Source organism: Polypterus senegalus, chromosome 2 (assembly GCF_016835505.1).
Source record: "Polypterus senegalus isolate Bchr_013 chromosome 2, ASM1683550v1, whole genome shotgun sequence".
Lineage (NCBI taxonomy): Eukaryota > Metazoa > Chordata > Cladistia > Polypteriformes > Polypteridae > Polypterus > Polypterus senegalus.
In genome coordinates this window covers 52,043,876-52,065,726 of record NC_053155.1, presented here as the reverse complement: position 1 = coordinate 52,065,726, position 21,851 = coordinate 52,043,876, and the positions used below count along the sequence as shown (strand labels likewise).

At 39.7% G+C, this 21,851-nt stretch overlaps 1 protein-coding gene across 2 annotated transcripts in view; it reads left to right on the top strand.

The window, feature by feature from the left end:
- The window catches only part of LOC120522904 (gap junction alpha-5 protein-like), a 51,545-nt gene that overhangs the window by 25,762 nt on the left and 3,932 nt on the right, over positions 1-21,851 (top strand). The gene's annotated exons all lie outside the window — the stretch shown is intronic.

Sequence of the window (21,851 nt, the reverse complement as noted above, 5' to 3'; positions counted from 1 at the left end):
CCGCCTCCCTCCAGTCGATGACAAGAGTCGGGTGGAAGAGTGGCAACGTCTGGAGGAGGCAGGAGGCGGTCGGAAGAAGAAAGAGTGAAAGAAAGAGAGGAAAAAGAGGAAGAAGAGAAAGAAAAAGAAAGAGAAGGCATTGGATTGGCCTGGACTGAGGGGTATTGGGGGTTGGTGAGCAGAATTGTACAGAAGAATGGAAAATAAACCTGTGTTTGTGGGTGACATTAACGTGTCTGCCTGTCTGTGTCCGGGGTGAGGTTCACAACATGTACTGCTCTTATGAAGGGCAGGAATATGCAAAGAATAAAAATCTTTTTTAAATAAATAAAACGTGTGCACTAATGTCCACTAAATCACTTATTTACCTAATCAATTACATAAAAAATAATCAACCAGCTAATTCATTACCAAAACAGTTGTTTATTGCAACCCCCCCCCAAAAAAATCCAAAAATTAGTAGAGTGTTATGTGTGCTTTTAAATGTACATTGAATGATGAATTATCGTGGTTGTGAAGGGAAGACCTGAAGAGGAACTCTTGAGAAGAGGCAGACCTATAGTATAATGGTAGCTTGAAAGGACAGAGAAAACAAATTATGGGAGTGGTATATCCTGTCCTTAAGAAATGGTGTCCTAAACAGGAAACTTTCAGAGTTAAACATGTTAGAGAAAGGAGAGGAACCCCAGAAGAATATATGCAATGTTTACTTAGAACACCGGGAGGACAAGCAGCCCAACCAAATGCTAAGTGTGAGAGGCTGTCTACTAAGGGCTGTCATGAATTAGGAGTCCAAAGTGCTGAAGAGTTCCAAAGGATCTCCAATAATGGTCACTAGAGGGGGATATCACCATAAAACCCAGGTTAGTAATAAGGGCAAGCACAAAATCTTTATAAAATAAAAGATGTATTCTTCACAAAAAGTACTCCAATGACTATCAAGCTTCATGGACCACAAAATGGAATTGCCTGAAACACAAACGTAACACAAACTAAACAAGTCCCAAGACAGATTCCAGAGATAAGGTCAAAAAACAAAGCAAACAGGTTGAAAACCTAGTAATTCCCAAAATGCACAGAAAAAGGCACAAGTAAACTCAGTTCTCCCTGGCACATTCAAAATGAACCAACAAGAAATGTAGGAGACCCCCTGGATTTATAGGGCAGAGGGCAGTTCCTGGCTAAGAAGTATGGAGGTGCTCCTCCGTGAAAGTTCTGTAAAGCTTAAGCCCTGGGATACATCAACATTCAATTGAAGAGATTGAGTGAGGGCCCCATGAAGATTCACAAAAAGGTGCCTGTACTGTATGTTGATATTGGAAGAGGTGCCGGTACTGTGTAATGGTAACAGCACACTTCAATCACTGGATTCAGAGCTAGACGAGTTTAGATTAGGAAGAGACTTGAAGTGAAGGATCACTGCCAGGAAGCATGGATTGTGAGAGATGAAATGAGAAGTAGTTGGACAGGAGGTGAGAAATGAGAGAACTTTTGTGTGGTATTTGGGAAGTCTGCTATTGGACAAGCCACCCCAACTTGCAGACAAGGTTTTGAAAGTCTATGGTTGCCAGACTAAGAGGAATACAAAAGGACTTCTGTCTGTTTTTAAAATTGTCTGTGTTACTTTCACTTCTACCTTTGATCCTCTCCAGTGTGTCTTCCTAATTTTAGTAAAAGTCCATTCCATAGGTCTTGGAATTATTGTGGTTGTGTTGAGACAACAAGAAATGGCCTCCTCATTAACAATTTTAAGAAACCTAAAAAAACAATAAATAATCCAGGGGATATAGTAGTGAGACTACTGTGGTTTCCAGTTTGAGGTTACACACGGAGGAGTTAATGTGAAAAGGAAATGTGAAACTAAATGTAATTAGTACTAATTGTACAATGCTACAGTTAGGTCCATAAATATTTGGACAAAGACAACTTTTTTCTAATTTTGGTTCTGTACATTAACACAATGAATTTTAAATGAAACAACTCAGATGCAGTTGAAGTGCAGACTTTCAGCTTTAATTCAGTAGGGTGAAAAAAAAGATTGCATAAAAATGTGAGGCAACTAAAGCATTTTTTTAACACAATCCCTTCATTTCAGGGGCTCAAAAGTAATTGGACAATTGACTCAAAGGCTATGTCATGGGCAGGTGAGGGCAAGTCCGTCGTTATGTCATATCAATTAAGCAGATAAAAGGCCTGGAGTTGATTTGAGGTGTGGTGCTTGCATGTGGAAGGTTTTGCTGTGAACAGACAACATGCGGTCAAAGGAGCTCTCCATACAGGTGAAAGAAGCCATCCTTAAACTGCAAAAACAGAAAAACCCATCCGAGAAATTGCTACAATATTACGAGTGGCAAAATCTACAGTTTGGTACATCCTGAGAAAGAAAGCAAGCACTGGTGAACTCAGCAATGCAAAAAGACCTGGACGTCCACGGAAGACAACAGTGGTGGATGATCGCAGAATCATTTCCATGGTGAAGAGAAACCCCTTCACAACAGCCAACCAAGTGAACAACACTCTCCAGAGGGTAGGCGTATCGATATACAGGTCTACCATAAACAGAAGACTGCATGAAAGTAAATACAGAGGGTGCACTGGAAGGTGCAAGCCACTTATAAGCCTCAAGAATAGAAAGACTAGATTGGACTTTGCTAAAGAACATCTAAAAAAGCCAGCACAGTTTTGGAAAAACATTCTTTGGACAGATGAAACCAAGATCAACCTCTACCAGAATGATGGCAAGAAAAAAGTATGGAGAAGATGTGGAACAGCTCATTATCCAAAGTATACCACATCATCTGTAAAACACGGTGGAGGCAGTGTGATGGCTTGGGCGTGCATGGCTGCCAGTGGCAATGGGACACAAGTGTTTATTGATGATACGACACAGGACAGAAGCAGCCGAATGAATTCTGAGGTGTTCAGAGACGTACTGTCTGCTCAAATCCAGCTAAATGCAGTCAAATTGATTGGGCGGCATTTCATGATCCAGATGGACAATGACCAAAACATAAAGCCAAAGCAACCCAGGAGTTTATTAAAGCAAAGAAGTGGAAAATTCTTGAATGGCCAAGTCAGTCACCTGATCTTAACCCAATTGAGCATGCATTTCACTTGTTAAAGACTAAACTTTGGACAGAAAGGCCCACAGACAAACAGCAACTGAAAGCCGCTGCAGTAAAGGCCTGGCAGAGCATTAAAAAGGAGGAAACCCAGCATCTGATGATGTCCATGAGGTCAAGACTTCAAAATTTTATTTCCCGTTATTTAATTTGTCCAATTAATTTTGAGCACCTGAAATGAAAGGATTGTGTTAAAAATGCTTTAGTTGCGTCACATTTTTATGCAATCTTTTTGTTCAACCTACTGAATTAAAGCTGAAAGTCTGCACTTCAACTGCATCTGAGTTGTTTCATTTAAAATTCACTGTGGTAATGTACAGAACCAAAATTAGAAAAAAGTTGTCTCTATCCAAATATTTATGGACCTAACTGCATATAATGTATACCCTGCCGTTCTTTCTTATTTTCTTTAAGTGCCTTGAGCATGGGAAAGGCAATATATAAATAAAATGTATTATTATTATTTTATTATTATTATTAAAGAAAGCACACATCAAGGTTTTTCAACATAAATAACTGAATGTAGTACATGGAACAGGAATATATTTAATGATGTCTTTTTAGGGTCTTCAATGATCGCGCATTTAAGGAGGTACAAGAAAAAATATCCCATGCACGGGCAGTAATGGGAGCAGTCATTACTGCTTCAAAGTGTACGTCATATTGACTCTGTGGTTCTATGAAAAATGTTAAACTTTCATATGGAAAATGAAGGAGATGCCAGGGTAAGATTGGGTGGAACAGCCTACCTGATCGGAATCTGTTATTGGATTTCTGTGTTAGTCATGGATTGTCGGTAATAAATACAAAGTTGCTCATGAGTACCTTGACCCAAAGATCAACTACTGAAATTTGTAGTTGTATAATCTGATCTGAGGCCTTTAGGTAGAAGAGGTTCTGAGCTTTCAAATGATCAGCACACAATGCAGACCACTACTAGAATCTGTGACCAGAAAGATTTTGTTTTCTGTCAGGGCAGCAACCCTAGAGCCCATTGGCTGACCCCGAGCTATTCTTAGCAATCATGGAGAAAAGTTTCTCTCTACTGTGGATATTGTGGAGAATTGGAACCTTCCTCAGAGTAGTCAGGGCAAGAAACATTACATGAGATTGGGTTTACAGATGAATGTGATGCAGTGGGAATGAGAATGGTCATTCAAAATCTGAGTTTGCAGTTCTCTGCCACAAAAGAGGTGCTTCATTTCTAAAGGTAAGGAAGAAGTAGTCTAAAGATGCTACCTCAAGTAAAGGAATTCAAATATCTCAGATTTAGTTCATGAATGTGTGTACAGTATTTTATGAAATTCACCAACAAGTCAATTCAGCATCAGGAATTTTGCAAACTTTGCAGACTTTGGTAGTGAAATGCCAGACTTTGAATGCAGATTTTGATTTACTTGTGAATTTACATTTCCATCCTCACCTGTATTATGACTTCTTGTAAGTCAGTGGAAAATGAGATTGAGAGAATGGTGTTGGTCTCAGTCTCCTGATACCGTATGTTGAGGTGCTCAAAAAACATAGGAATCTCTTGAAAGAAAGAGTACTTTTCCTCATTAGAGAAGCCAGGTGAGGATGTTTGGCGATTTAGTTTGGTTCTCGCTTGACAACTTCCACAAGGTACATGTTAAGCACAACCCAGTTAGAAAATACGTAGGAGCAGACCCAGGACGTGCATCGTGAATTAAATTAGAATTTGTTGCTGAGACCAATGTTGTGCAAGTTCACACCTCACAAGAACTAGCTCAAAGTTCAGGTCACACAGATTAAAATGAATAAATTCCTGTTCATAATTCACCATTTCAATTTTGAACTAGTTCATGTTCAGTTCATTTTCTATTTTTAAGGAGTGATAATAAATGAATCATGAGTTTACTTTTTTCAATTCTGCATGGCTTATATTAGGCTACCAGCAAAATACCCGCGCTTCGCAGTGGAGAAGAAGTGTGTTAAAGAAGTTATGAAAAAGAAAAGGAAACATTTTAAAAATAACGTAACATTTGCTTTCTATTCATTTGCATAAGCACAGTCCTTCACCAGCAATTTTAACTTAGGTACAATGTGATCAAAAGTCTCATTTATACCCTGCGTCCTCTAAGTAAACTTGTATCTCGCGAATATCGTATTCGTCTTAGGCATGACAAACGCCAGCAGCAGCGTGTCTATGAACTTAATTTAAAGTTAAGCTTTACACCTTGCTTTTCTATTTGTTTGCATAAGCACAGTCCTTCACTAGCAAGTTTAACTCCATTCAAGCAATTTTAACTCTGTTACAAAGTGATCCAAAGTCTCGTTTATACCCCGCGTCTTCTCATTAAACTTGTCGTATGCATGACAAACGCCAGCGGCAGCGTATCTATAAACTTAATTTAAACTTACGGTTTACACCGTGCTTTGTTTCCGCAGTAGGTGCACTTATGAATATGCTTGTATGCGTCACTCACTTCATATTCTTTTGCTGTCTTCTCAATTGTGTAATGCGTTTTTTGTTCAGCACTGTTTGGAGCTCTTCCTTGTTCACTGCGTACTGCGTTCACAATCAATTCATGTGAGCCGCTCGGAGTACATGCATCAAAGGTTCTTAGCTGTGTTTCTGGTATCTCGTGCGATCTTGTGATGTCCACGGCTTTATTTAATGTTAGCTAAGACCCGACACTTAAAAGTTTCTCTCACACTTTCGTTGAGTTTGTGCCAAACACTAGTCTATCCCTGACCATCTCATCTTCGTTTGCATAAGCACAGTCCTTCACCCGTGAATATGTAACGGCAGCGTGTCTATTGGATTTCTGCTGATGGATGGCCTTATATGGGCAGTCACTCAATTATGTGGGAGGCGTGACGATGAGTGACGCAACTCCGCCTCACCCTGCGACCGAGCTGCAGGCTATGTCCGTATATATGTACGAAAAAAGGTTTCAGTTATGACCGTTACGTATAGAATTTCAAAATGAAACCTGCTTAACTTTTGCAAGTAAGCTGTAAGGAATAAGCCTGCCAAATTTCAGCCTTCTACCTACACGGGAAGTTGGAGAATTAGTGATGAGTCAGTGAGTGAGTCAGTCAGTCAGTCACTTTGCCTTTTATTAGTATAGATTGCAGTGTTCTTGAATAAAATACAACAATTATGATGACTTTTTATTTAAATAAACTCTATTGAGTTAAACCAGCAACAAACATGTATAACCATATATGCTAATATCCTCCTGTATTTAAGAAATTAAATATTACTATTTCCAACTGTGTGACACAAATACTGAGTGTCGAACCAGCGTGTAGGTGAACTAATGCATTACACTAACAGCAGCCAAACTCTACTTCACAAAAGATTAATAGAGTCAGGAGATAGCGCCTTGCTCCAATTTTAATTCGATTTAATGAAGTTAGAGTGAAACTGAAAAGAAGTAAAATACAAATAATTACTGATTTAAATAAACAATATAACTTCACTCTATGCTTATCAAATTAACTTAAAATAATACTTACAGGCTTTGCTTCGATGGGACTAACAATGACTAATCGTGAAAGCTGCTGTCTAACTATTGACTTCCTGTAATTCTATTTCCGCTTCCTTACAACTATGTACATGAGTATTCATAAGGTTATATTAATATTCCTTTGAACATCAAACAACTATTCTGCAAGGCAGAACACACAGTAAGGCAAAACATTTAATCTGGACCTAAACCACATCCAGAATGTCACATAAAACTGAAATGGCTCATGTTGAAGTTCTTTATTTGCACATACGTTACGTTAAGTTCACCGTTCTTAGAAAAATGAGCTTGTTCAATAAATGCGCTCTTTTGAACTAGTTCATGCAAAACACTGACTGAGACAATGTAACCTAGTCTGTTCCATTCACCATTTTGCCAAAAGGTAACAGCATGTGAAGGAATGAATTAGAACTTTATAAAAATTGTGACGAGAAAAGACCATTTAGTCCAACAAAGCTCACAAATCCTATCCACCTAATTCCTCCAAAATAATTTCAAGTCAAGTTTTCAAGGTCCCAAAAGTTCCACTCTCTATCACACTAGTTCGTAATGAGACAGGAGTCCCCATGGACTATGATGCTTGCTGATGACATTGTGATGTGTAGCGAGAGTAGGGAGCAGGTTGAAGAGACCCTGGAGAGGTGGAGATATGCTCTAGAGAGGAGAGGAATGATGGTCAGTAGGAACAAGACAGAATACATGTGTGTAAATGAGAGGGAGGTCAGTGGAATGGTGAGGATGCAAGGAGTAGAGTTGGCGAAGGTGGATGAGTTTAAATACTTGGGATCAACAGTACAGAGTAATGAGGATTGTGGAAGAGAGGTGAAAAAGAGAGTGCAGGCAGGGTGGAATGGGTGGAGAAGAGTGTCAGGAGTAATTTGTGACAGACAGTCATCAGCAAGAGTGAAAGAGAAGGTCTACAGGACGGTAGTGAGACCAGCTATGTTATATGAGTTGGAGACAGTGACCAGAAAGCAAGAGACAGAGCTGGAGGTGGCAGAGTTAATGATGTTAAGACTTGCATTGGGTGTGACGAGGATGGATAGGATTAGAAATGAGTACATTAGAGGGTCAGCTCAAGTTGGACGGTTGGGAGAGGCAAGATTGTGCTGATTTGGACATGTGCAGAGGAGAGATGCTGAGTATATTGGGAGAAGAATGTTAAAGACAGAGCTGCCAGGCAAGAGGAAAAGAGGAAGGCCTAAGAGAAGGTTTATGGATGTGGTGAGAGGGGACGTGCAGGTGGTGGATGTAACAGAACAAGATGTAGAAGACAGGAAGATATGGAAGAAGATGATCCACTGTGGCAACCGCTAATGGGAGCAGCTGATAGAAGAAGAAGATCTATGTTTTTTTAGTGAAGAAAAATGAATGAATGACTGAGCAGTTGAGTGACCGAGTGACTACACTGTACATGTGTGTAAGTAGATTTAGCATTTGGCCTAATAGGGCACAGTGGCAATATGATTGTTAATTCACTTCTGGTAAAACAAGGAAATACTTTTTTAGTTACAAAAAAACGTGTCTTTTATCCTATATGAAATTCATTCAAAATCATAGACATTTATTTCCATTTTTAGTGACTCTGGCCTTAAGCAAAATTACTGCTGAATTCTTATAAAAGAAAAAAGCACCACTGCATTTTACATTCAAAGAGAACAACGTTTTACGCACAATGAAATGCACTTGAGAAAGCCCAGCACTCACTGGATTCTCAGAAATCTTATTCCTGATCGGAAACTTGAGATATCATGCCCAGGAAACAAAATATTTAAGCTGAAGATGTGAAGGCACAAGTGTGCTACATTGAAGAGGACATTTTAGGAATTCTTAAATGCTTTCCAATGTGTGTCATCTTCTTTATTGGCAGGATCTTTATTTTTCAACCTGCTGTTGTAATTTGTTATATGAAGAGATAAAATGCTGTAGATCTTGAAATGTATGCACATAATATAATATTTTAGGTGTATTCTCTGGGGTTTTCCCTTATTCTGAAGATATGATGTTTTAAACACATTTGCACAGCTGGAGTGAGTTCAGGTGTGTGTTGGTCCTTCAATGGACTGCCATCCCATCTATTGCTGTCAGCTTTGATTTATAAAGTTTCTCATAAAAAAAGAAAAAAAATGGATGTGGAAAATTGACAGGTGGAGTGCAATACTTAGCAAACATAAATACATTAAAGAGTAATAAGGCTATGTACTTCACAAAAAGAGCGTTAAAATGGAGTGTTTTAAATGGAGGGTGGCATGGTGGCACAGTGATGGCACTGGTGTCTTGCAACAAGGGGGCTGAGGTTCACATCCTGGGTTCCTGTCCAAGTGGTGCTTGCATATTTTCCTCATGTCCATGTGGGTTTCCTCGCACAGTACAAACGCATGAAGGTTAGGTGGATTAGAGATGCTAAATTGGCTTGTATAGTACTCTGCATTAGATTATTTCTGCCTTGCACCCAATGCTTGCTAGGGTTGGCTTCAGCTTCCCTCAGGATATAGCAGGTCTGGAAGATGAGTACTTTTAAATGCAAACTGAGTTTTTAAATAAGTGGTCCTGGTTACAGGTTACATTTACATTTACATTTATTTGCATAGCAGACATTTATCCAAAGGGACTTACAAAAGAGGGCAACATAATTGACACAACATTAGTCTGAGGGTCTGTTTGGGAAAAGTGTTACAGGTTGCAAAATTAATCAAAACTGAACAGTTCAGAACAAAATCCAATTTCACTTCTTAGATTACAAAAACGTAATAACTAATACTAGCTAGACAGATATTCACCAAACAAGAGAGTCTTCAAACACTTCTTAAGCATATTGAGGGAGTCTGAATTTTGAATGGAGGTGAGCAGCTCATTCCACCAGTTGCATTTCAGAAGCTACACATGAAAAGGATCTGGAATGAGATTTGTTGCCAATACCATTTATCAGTAGACCTGAGTTAGCGAGAAGGAGAGTAGGACATCACAAGTGTTTTATATGTATAGGCACTGACCCACTGACTATTTTGTGGGCAAGCATCAAGGATCTAAACTTAATACGTGCCACTACAAAGAGCCAATATAGTGATCTGAAAAGAGGAGTGACATGAGCCCATCTCAGCTGGCTGAACACAAGACGTGTCACTGCATTTTGAACCATCTGCAGTGACTTGGTAACACATGCCAATACTCCTGCCAACAGAGAACAGTAGTGCAGATGTGAGAAGAATAAAGCCTGGACCAGGAGTTGTGCTTCATCCTCTGTCACATACAGTCTGATCTTGCAGATAATGTATAGAATGATCTGTAAGACTGAGAGACCATTGCAACATGGTCCTTGAAGGACAGATATTCCAAGGTTGTGTACAGGTTTAGCAGGTCTTAGTGAGCCAAGATGAACAGAGATGGGGTGATGAATGGACTGGGATAACAAGAAGGTCCATCTTTATCAGGTTGAGCTATAGATGGAGTTCCTTCATTTCAGTGCAATATCAGTGAGGCATGCAGAGATTGTAGCCAATACCTTGTAGTCCTCTGGATGGAATGACACATATTGGTGTGTATCATTGGCAGGGCACTAATAAGTAAAACCAAGGGACAGAATGAGAGAGCCTACTGAGGAAGTGTATAGAGAAATGAGGAGAAGACCCAACACTGATCCTTGGGATACCCTTGTGCTTGCTTGATACACCCACAACATCTCTCCTCACCAGTACACATTGTAATATATAGGCATGTGTGGCAGAGTGCTTAAGGCTTTGGACTTCAAACCGTTAGGTTATGGATTCAGATCCCAGTACTGATGTTGTATGACCCCAAATAACTTACCTGCCTGTCATCCAATTGGAGAAAAAACAAACAAAAGAATCATAAACAATTGTTTTTCTCAAATGTGGTAAGTCACCTTGGATAATGGCATCACCCAAATAATAAGTAATAACAATAATGGGATTTGTTCTAGAGGTAGGACTCAACCTACCTGAGGAAAGCAAAGTCCCAGTGATGCCAAAGTCAGAGAACCTGGCAAGGAAGATGTGATGGTTGACTGTGCCAAAGACAAAGGAAATATATAGCAGGATGAGGACAGATGTCATGATGGTAGCTCTGGCCAGCCTTAACATGTCGATAAGTAGAGCCAACTCGGTGGAATAAGCTCCTCTTGAAGCAAGAATGATTATGATCAAGCAATCTGATGTACAGTACACAAACTGGAAGATAAGCCACTTGAGAGAGTGAGACGAAAATGTGTACCCAAAAAGGAAGAACATTTATTTGTAACACAGGAAGGAGATCACCATACGGACATTAGTGCAGGAGGATTCACTCCAAAGTGGACAAAAAGTAGTCTGCACAAAAGATGCATTCTTACATATTGAAACGGTACTAACAATTTCATCAGCTAAGGATAATAATCGATAGTATGAGCTGGCATTTCAACACCAGTGGCAGAGAACCTATAAAAATGGCAAACTTGCAAAGTCTCGAACCAGAATTACAATTAGTGTGGCAAAGGCAAGAAGACCTTTCAAGGAGGGGGAGTCACCTAAAAGAGGCATATAAAGAGCAAAAAGATCTGTTCTGGCACTACAATACGCTACAATATGTTTTGTGAACCAGCATATTCTAATGCAGGATGATAGTGGGCCTTAGGCTGGCTGCATTAGGTACTGCTTTGGAAAGAGTGCACTGACTCACACACCAACATTCTCACCCATATGGATTAATTTACTGCCACAAATTGATCAGATCTGTATATCTTTTGGAATATGGAAGTACCCAATTAATCAGCATAAACACATCATAAAACAGAAAACATTTAAAAAACTTGAAGACAGAAATCTGGAAATACTATCTTAAAGATGTGAGTCAGTGGCACTAGCCACCACGCCACTCTGCTGCCTAACTGTAACTAAAGTATTTGATTCCTTTACTTGTTTACTTAAAGATTTATCTAAGATACAAACTCACACCATGCTTAGACCCATCAATCACTGTTGTAGCATTGCTTTCTGTTGGAGGAGGAAACCATACAGATGTGTCACTCAAGGTTTTGCGTACAGTATATATTATGGTATATGGCCGGCCAGTCATCCCGGCCAATACCCCCAGGCTGCCAGAGGGAGCCCTTCCTGCAGCATGAAGGTGCCCCAAATTCCAGCAGGGCATCATGGACAGTGGAGTTTTCCTATACAGCCCTGCTGGTTACCCTGGGAGCCACTAGAGGACGCTGCAGGGAGGCTCAAGGATTGTTTTTATTACAACCCGGAAGTGCGTCACAGTCACAGGGACAGAAGAAACAACATACTTCCGGGTTGAAGAAAAGGAGTTTTTATCTGACCTGGAAGTGTTACCAGTCACATGGATGGAGAGAGAGAAACACTTATGGATGGAGGGTGCTTTGTGCACATTATTTAATAAAGTCAATTATTGGACTTTTATCTGGTGTCTGGCATCTGGTCTGAGAGTTCAAGGGGATGACAGCGCCCCCTATCTGTCACAATATATATATATTCATAGCATCTGTAGTCTGAGTCTCAATTTGATTGTATGGGTGGTTACCTACCAGGTAATCTTGTGGTTGCTCTGCCAGTTGGCAAACATCCGCCACGAGCCCTCTCAGTTGCGAGAAGCAGATCATGGAATGTTACATAGTTTACTGTCAAATAATGCAAAGAGTACGCGACACATGTTTCACTCTTATTTGGGCGTTACCTGGTAGCTAACCACCCATACAATCAGATCGAGACTCAGACTTTGGATGCTATGAATGTAATTAGTCCGATCTCCAGGCTGTCAAATAAAGAAACCACACACCGTGGCACAGTGTAAAGGGACTTCCTCTCTGACGCTGACGCTGACGTCCGAGGTTTGAGTCCCGCATTGGGTGCAGTGGAGTGTGTACACCTGATGAGCCCAAATAAGGGCAAAACACGTGTCGCCTACTCTTTGCATTATTTGACAGTAAATTATTTTATATATATATATATTTATATATATATATATATATATATTTATATATATATATATATATATATACTGTATATATATATACTGTATAAATATATATATATGAAATAAATCAGCAAATTAGAAGACCTGATTGTGCCCGCCTTCCAATACCATATCCATCTTTCATCTTCTACCCTTGAAGAACCTTTATATTGTTTTTATTTCTGTCAAGTAAAAATTGATGCTGGATTTTGTTAAACATGATATGTTTGGGCTATGAATTATAATGTAGCTGCCATTGTGAGTGATCAGAGTATACAGAAAGCTGCATGCCAGCTGGCCCTGTTTTTTGTTTTTACATTATAGTATTTGAACAGGTACTTTAGTTTTTATATTGTAAGTAATACATAGCCCACATTATTTGCAGAACAAGAGTGAAAAAACATTTTTCAGTCCTTGCAAGTGTCAAAACTAAGTGTACTGACCACATCCTGAGAGGCAGCTAATCAGTCTACAACTCCCACTGAAGTTAACTTTTTGCTATATGAAAGCCACACTCTGAGGACCATGAGTGAGCTGGTGGTCTGTGCAAGCCAAATTCAGTTTGAATGCCCAAAACCCAAGATAAGCAAGCAGCACCTGAGCAGAAAGCTTTTACAGTGAAAGCAAGGTTCATTAATACAGCAATGCTTAAAATTCATTGTTCTCTTTTATTTTAAATGAATTTTATTCTTTTTAAACAAAGTTCCATTTCAAATGTCATCACGCTGCATAATAATTGCAAAAACAGTATAAATAAAAGAGTAACATAAACATTAAACACACTTTGTAAAATAAGGCAGATGAATACTGTATAATGCAACACATATTGTGAACTCAAACCCGGACACAGACAGACGGACATCTTAAGTTCACCCAATACACCCTTTATTTACAATATTTACAATCAGTTCACGTGCACCCCCAGTGCCTCTTGCACCGTTCCCCCAATGTCCAGGCCTCACAGTCCAACTGCCTTTCTCCTCCTGGCCGCCTCCAGTCCTCTCTTCAGCTCCGTCTTTCTTCCACCCGACTTCCGCTCTCGACTGAAGGGAGGCGGCCCCTTAAATAGGAACCCGGATGGGCTCCAGCTGCTTCCCGGCACTCCTCCGTAGCCACGCCCAGTGTGGCGGAAGTGCCGGCTGCACCCGGAAGCCCTCCAGGTGTCCCCTGTCTTCTTCCCCCCAGCACTTCCTGGTGTGGTGGAAGTGCTGGGCTCCAGGGTTGTTCAGGCACTGGGGCACCGCCTGGCGGTGGCCATGGGTCCCTACAGGGCTGGGCTTCCAAGCCCTTTACCCGTGGCCCCCAACATAACCAGGGTGGTCGCCCCCTCACAGTCTGGAGGAGGTACAAGCCCTCCCTCGGTCCTCCTGGACGTCCTGGCCGGGCTCCAGCCCCGGCCGGATGCCACAATATATATTACATATGTACTGTAAGCTGTGGCCTATAGGGAGCCTCTCAGAGCCCCAAACCTCAGACACAACTGCACAAACGCCAGCCCCAGATTCAAAAAACCTTTTACTCACAATAATACCTAATAGCATAATAGCCCCGCCTGGAAGTACTGGGGGTCAATGTTCTGGCACCAGAAGTACTTCCAGGCGGGGCTGCCATAAAAAGAGTGAGCCCCCTCCTAGTAGCTCTCCCAGGCGACACTTGAGGAAGCCAATAGTGTTGCCCTTCAGAATTACATTACTTGCGTAACTTTGAGTGTGTCCAAACCAGCATCATTTCAGTGGAGCACACCCACTTATTATACTGGGAGATGTGCTGTTATTGACAGGTGACTGGGAACAGTAAGGATTTGTCAAGAAAACTGAAAACACACAATAACAGCGGAAAGTCTTCACTGACGCGAGTCTCCTCTTAGACGACTGGAGGTTGCTTGGGCTGGTTATAAAGCAAGGCAGGCGGAAGAGCAGCTGGCCTGCAGAGGGCGCTCCTGACGCACAAACCAGACACAGGACACAAGTTCAGCACATACAATTTTTTTTCTCTTTTTTCCTTGTGGGAAACACTTTCCCCCATTTCCCACCTGTACACCATAGTTTACAGCACAGTACACAGAACCATGTACAATTTTCTTCTCCCTCTTTCTTTCTCTTTCTCTTAATCTCCACTCCTCCTCCAGCAAGCTTTGTCCAACTCCTCGCGACTCTGGTTCCAGGAGTAATGATCTTCTTCTGGCAGCACATGCGAGTGTGGCTGAAGTGCTACAACAAAGTCAAAGCAGTTCCGGAAGCACACACTGCCGGCACCCACGGAACCCAACAGGGCTGCGCCAAACTCCAACTCTCATGGAGTCCAAGGCATCAGTGCAACCCAGGGAGGCTGGCACCTAGTGCTCTGAGTGAGGTAATGCCCTGATTAAGCTCTCTCTCCCCCAGTCCATCCACTGTCAAGGCATCCCAGCTGGATAAGGGCCACTGGTAACATGAAAAAGTTTTGGGGCAGCCACCCGTATATTATTTCCTAGCTGCAAAATTAGTTTTAAAGGATGTACAGCGCATACAAATATGTGTCCAAAACAGAACTGGTTCTCTGGCACAAAGACGGTAGCTTTAAAGGAGAATTGTGGAAGTGACATCATCGTTGGGGCTGGAACCGGAAGTGACATCATTGGGGCCAAGTGGAATTTCCTGTAACTGGTCTGCAGAAGCGAGATAAAGTGTTAGAACACTTAGCCACCCCCTGATCTGGCATGGAATTACTCTTATTCAGGCCCTTTAGCTGCCTCCCATGCACACATGTATGACAGTAGCTGATATACAGGTATAGTATATATAGCATGTGTACCGTGTAAACACACACTCTCATTCACCAGGTGTCCCGTCCTGGTAAGGAACCAGTACCAATCTCAGGCAGTATGCCATTTCATCCTCAACCTTTCATTATGGCCTTTCGTCACAGTAAGGAAGCAACACTCTTCCATTTCGGAATGTCAGTCCATCTCTATCCTTCCATTACGACCTCCCTCCCAGGCAAGGAACCATCCATATGCACCATACTTTTGTAGACCTTTAAAACAAAGGGGGGACAAGCACTGACAACATTTTCTGGAGTTCTGTTCATCCTGTGAAGTGAGCAAGGTTGCTACAGCAAATGAAAGCACCATGAGGTCTGTTGTTTTCAGGGTTTCACAGAAGTATGTTGCTATTTATAAGCTGATGACATGTTATCGGAACTTCCCCAGAGACAAATGCTGAACATTTCCAGTCTCTCCAGCTATGTTGCCAAAAATCCTTAGATAAATTCCTGAAGGGTGCCTTTAAGCTTCTTTTGCAACAAAGCCAGAAGATGAATGAGATTTTTTGTACACAAGCATGTACCTCTAAATTACAGCTAAACTGCTTCAGTATCCTGCTATAATGTGACTTTTCAAATAAACACAAACAATATGAAATATCTTATTTAACAGGAAAAAACAAGTATCTTCTCAATAAAAGCAAAAGCATTTTAACTGTCTTGCATTACTCCTAGATAATCAGTACATAACCCTTATCTGCCAAAATTTTAATAAGTGGCAGTATTATACATATGGCCTACTCGAACATCACATGTTAATGGAATCAAGCATTTATGGAAGGTCCTGAACTGATATCTGAGAATGCCCTTTTCATTAGAGACTAGTTTCCAACAATAATTGAATCCAAAAAATAAATCAATAGCCTGTAATTATTAATATAGATATTATTAAGAACATAAGACTAAAAATAATACTTTCATAAAAGTCTGAAGAGTAAAAAAATGTAGACCTGACTACAGCTAGGAATTGAAACATAATCTGAAAGGTTAAGAGAGAATCTGAAAGTAACTAAAGTAAAAAGCACAGTTTTTTAAGGATTACTCCAGGTAAAAGCAGTAAAAAAGAGGAATTAAATGGAATAACTAACAGAGAAATAAAAATAAATTCAGAAGTTAAATGTTTTAAAAATTGAAAAGTCAAAGTGCGAGACCTCCATTAGGTAGTGTGGTCATCCAAGGGAAAGAAGGGTGGAAAGACAAGATAATGTTTGGGGCGCTGTCCCTGTTTACTTAAAAAATCTAAATAAAAATAGCACATGATGCTGCAATAACAAACATAAAGAGTCACCCTCTAGTGTTCTGTATAACGGAATTCCTGCTTCTTAAGGCACCCTTGATCACTTTGCTTGGAGTTTGAAGGACTCTGTCTCTTATAACCTCCAGTCAGTAAGTGATGTTTCATTAAAGGCAGCTGGGTATTTTTGGTCCTGGGACAGGAAGGGGCGGAGTCAGTTGGCCTCACTGGTATTTTTTTTTTTTGGCACTGCGAAGGAAAAGGAAGAATGCAAAGCTAGTGTTAGCGTTTCCTCTCGACCAGCAGTGGAATTACATACCTGGAAGGAACCCAAACATTTGTAGTAATGTATTTTATTACTACCTTTTTAGTAATACACATGCGTGACAGCATATTGGAAAGTCACAAACAGACCTGGACCTGATTGTATTTTTCCAGTTTGATGAAACAACTTTTTAATTAGATTAGATACAAATTGATATTTAGTAAGATTATGCTTAACAAGCCTATTCCTAAAATTAACTGAAAGGAGAAAAGCACCTAATGGCCAGTAAGTTGCCAATATGACTCAAAGTAATTATAGACCACAAATAATTGCTTCTGTTTTTGGTATTTGGTACACTGTATTAATCTCCAAGGGGACTTGTCTTTTCACATGACCTTTGGCGGTCAGAGTGTATCATGTGCAAGATTGTGGAAACTATAATCAAAAAAAAAATCAAAAGATGAAAAGCACAGGGTGTGAGATACTTTAGTAACATTTCACAAAGGCGTTGACTTGTTTGTTTACAAAAGGTTAATTCCAAAGGTAAAGGTGACTTACGGCCATTCCCATTACAGGACTTTTCCATCAATTTTCAGTTGTAAACTTCATTTACATAAACCTAGCAAGTCACGGAGTCAGTCACGGTGTTCTCTCATGATCATCGATCATCTAATCTGACATACCCAGCAACTCAGTCGGTCCAGTCAGCAACTCACCCCAACAAACTCAAGCAAGCTTGATTTTTTTCCCCAAGTGAATTACCAAAATATAACAATATTTAACAAGCTGTAAAATGTACACATGGCATAACAATCATGTGCATTCACAAACTTGAAAGTTGGACCATTCTAACATTGTTTAGATTTTTTTGATTCCCTACATTTTATTAATCCCTGAGGGAAAATTGTCTCTTCACTTGACCTTTGGAGGTCACAGCACAGCATCAGCTATTGGACCGCACTACTGGAGCAATTTTCAGGTTAAGGGCCTTACTCAGGGGCCCAATAGAGTAAGATCCTTCAGGGCAGTAACGGGATTTGAACCAGAAACCTTCCAGATACCCGTACAGATCCTTAGTGTTAGAGCCACCACTCCTCCCATGCCAATTTTAAATATTAAAAATGTGAAGAGTATGTTATCACATTTTTGTATATTAAATGTTTTTTAATAGTAAGTCATAAAATGAAACAGTGATAGAATGTAATACCATATGTTAGTAAACTGCATTCTATACATGCTTTTCAACAGTCCCTTACAATGGTATGTAGTTAAAATGTAGCCCAAATAGGCGTGTGGTGACTCAATAGCTTTCAATGAGAGCAGATTCCATTCAAGTGATGTGAAACTGGCATTGCTTGATGTGCAATTGTCAGTTGTTGGCTGCGGAAGGTCTGTGACTAACTATAGTTCATATTTCTTCAAACATAACATTTTTGGAAGATGTGGACGAAATCTCAGACCCGACAGCAGGTGTGGTTATAAAGCAGCTTTATTTTTAGAGTCACGGTGAGAAGAGTTTCAGAAAAGCAGACAATCAAATATACATGACAGCGTCAGGGCTCTTCTGAACCCCGTCTGTTGGGTGGGGTAAAGTTTTATACCCCTAGAATGCGTAATTTAATATCATTATAAAATGTAACAGTCAACACTTTATTATACACAATCCTTGAGCCCCTTCAATGTCCCTTATAAAACTTGATTTCTTGGCCCTTTTTGTTATGGCGTTCAGATGTAAGCCAAGGGAAAACGTGATAAGGCTGACTCATGTGTGGAATGCTCAGACCTTGAGTCCTTTGCACAAATATTTTTCTGTTTGCTAAAACAAAGCATGCTGTTACTTGGTTTCGTAAAGCTTACTTCTCAGACATGAATTAGTACAAGGGAACGAAGAGAACATTCGTCTTCCACAAAGACAATATCTGAAGGAGAGTTTAAATCTTTGTTAATTTTATTTTTTTCTCCAGCCTTTGGAGTTTTTTTTTGTTTTTCTGTCCACCCTGGCCATCGGACCTTACTCTTATTCTATGTTAATTAATGTTGACTTATGTTTATCTTTTATTGTGTCTTCTATTTCTCTATTCATTTTGTAAAGCACTTTGAGCTACATTTTTTTTGTATGAATATGTGCTATATAAATAAATGTTGATTGATTGATTGGTTAAAATCTCAAGGAAAAGTAGGTGTAAAAAGGTAGTAATAAAATACATTACTACACATGTTTGTGATGTGTATTCTGTTGGAAAGACAAATTACTACAAATGTTTGTAATACCTCATGTATTGGGATGAAAAATGCAATACATACATCTGTGTTATATGCCATTTGGTATGAGATTCATAAAAGCAGTGTTAATGTTTGAGATGCACCACTTAATGGAATAGAAATGCAATGTCTTTTATTACTACAAAATTTTGTGATGCACCACATGTTGAAATGACAAAGGCATAGTAACCAGACAGATACACAGATACGCATACACACAGGCACCTATTCTTTTATTAAGGTGGAATATAGTGTGCTGGTAATGTAATTGTAAGGTCGATTTTAATGTAGCATAAATACTAAGTAAATAATTGTTCATTTTTTGCATACAGAGTAACATATGATACCTTTTCTCTTACATTTATTTCTACAAAAGTGACTTTTTGCTTTTTTTTTTTATTTCCATGGTCAACAGCAGGAGAAGTAAGATGGTGAAGCAGAAGTTCAGATTGCAGAGACGCACCTCTCCCAGTATTTAACTAACTTGTATTCAGGGACCGTTTTGTTAAAAGGAACAGCAATTTGATGAGTAGAGTAAAAGAGGAATATATTTAAAATACGCAAACTGAAGTGACCTGTCTCAAGAGAAATTTGAAATGGTACACTAATCCAGTGATTCCCATCCTCGGTCCTGGGGGCACACTGTGGCTGCAGGTTTTTGTTCCAACCAGATTCCAAATCTGTGACAACTGATAGCACTGATCCCATTTAATTAGCTAGTATTATTTTTGTTTTTATTCTACATTCAGAAAAGCACAGTAACATGATTTTTACATTTATAAGACATTTAGAAATATTTCTGCTTTTGCTATAGATTTAAATACTTAACTCTCTTTTGTTGATTTCATTATATTTTGCCCTTTCTCTCTGCAGTTTTCCCCATCATTGTTACTTATTAATGACAATTAAAAATTAGCAGAGCAGATACCCTGGCAAACAACACTGAATAATCAAAGGCTGCAACTAATTTAGCATCAGAACCACTAATTAGTAAAAAATGGATTAATTTAACAATTACAACACAAGGAAAAGTAGAATGAAAATTGTTAAAAAGAAAAAAATACATTATTCCCATATAACTGCTTGGTAAGTTTTAATATATATATAATAAATAAATAAATATATATATATGGAAGAGAAGGTCTGTGATACGGTTTGCATATTTGCAGCTGGAGATCCACAAAGGAAAAAATAAATCACGTATCATAAAGTAGTTTTTATTCCTGAGCTTTCAACCCCTTCATCAGAGGACAATGCTTAGACTTACAAGAATCAAAGGCAATAGATAGCAAAAAATTACGTGGGGTGACGTGGCTAAGTCAGTGTGATCAGGAAGGAGGGGGATATTGGTTGTAAACTTTTAATTAAATTATGAACATGTTCTTCTTAAGTTTATATATATATATTTTACCAATCTTAGTTTTCTAATTTCAATATTGTTCCCAAAACACAGAACTTGGGAAATAACACTCCACTTAATTAGCCCAGGAGTCCGATTAAAAACAGAAGCTGGTTGGAACAAAAACCTGCAGCCACCATGGGCCCCCAGGACACTGCACTAATCCATAATTGAAGTCACACACAATTTGTCTCCATTTTAAGACAGACACATTTGCAAACTCACCAATGCTTTTCAGTTGAGGTTTTGAAATTTCAAAACTTTATACAGCATGCTTTATTCAAAATATTTCAATGACAATTGAATCTCAATGAAATTCTTTCCTTGAAGTTTAAGTGTGCAAAGTTTCAAGAGAATCACTCTCCTGGGAGGTGAGTTGTTTCAGGTGGAGAGACAGTCAGACAAAAAAACAACAGACAAAGATGACGTGTTTATTGTATAACTAGCCATGTGTGCCCAACTACGTTCGCGTGTTAAAGTTGTCTGTGAAGGGCTCCCTGTTTAAACGCGGCTGCCATTCGTGAACTGGGCCCTTCGTCGCACAGCATTATGATTTTTTATAAGGGAAACAAAATTACAAAAGAAAACCCTTGGATATTGATTCGATAGGAACGGCCTACTCGGAATCACTGTCCGAATAGTAATTATGTGGTGGTGTAAGAGCATTTCTGCTTCTGTCCGTTCACAGTCTGTCTCGTTTTCACGACGCTGTCGTTTCCTCTCACGATGTCTTCTCAACCTTTCTCCAATGTCGCAGGTTGCTTTGTGGCAATCCAAAGAGTAAGGCAATATACACGGAGCAATGGTTATAAAAGGGGGACACATAGGTATCCAGGCTCTTTAAAGCATAAATAGGGATCACTTCGCTGACATGTGAGTGAGCAGTGGTACAGCTGTGAGACGTGCAGCACTCACTGGCTACAACGTAACAATAATAATTTCCGGAATGTGCTGTTACGTTGTCATTTATTTTACCCAATGTCTTTCTTTCATTCATATGTTACGTAGGCATGTTTACCTTTTATCTTCGGCAATCTCATTCTCTAAGCAGGCCTCAGGAGCTAACCAGCGTAACACTGTCCACCACCCCTTTCGTTATTCCGGCACATTGTTGACATCCATGAGTAACAACAATATACTAAACTGGAAGGTGGTCTATGCATCTGTGGAATTCGCGGACAAAGATCAAGATCTAAATGAAGATCCATCCATCCATCCATTTTCTAACCCGCTGAATCCGAACATAGGGTCACGGGGGTCTGCTGGAGCCAATCCCAGCCAACACAGGGCACAAGGCAGGAAT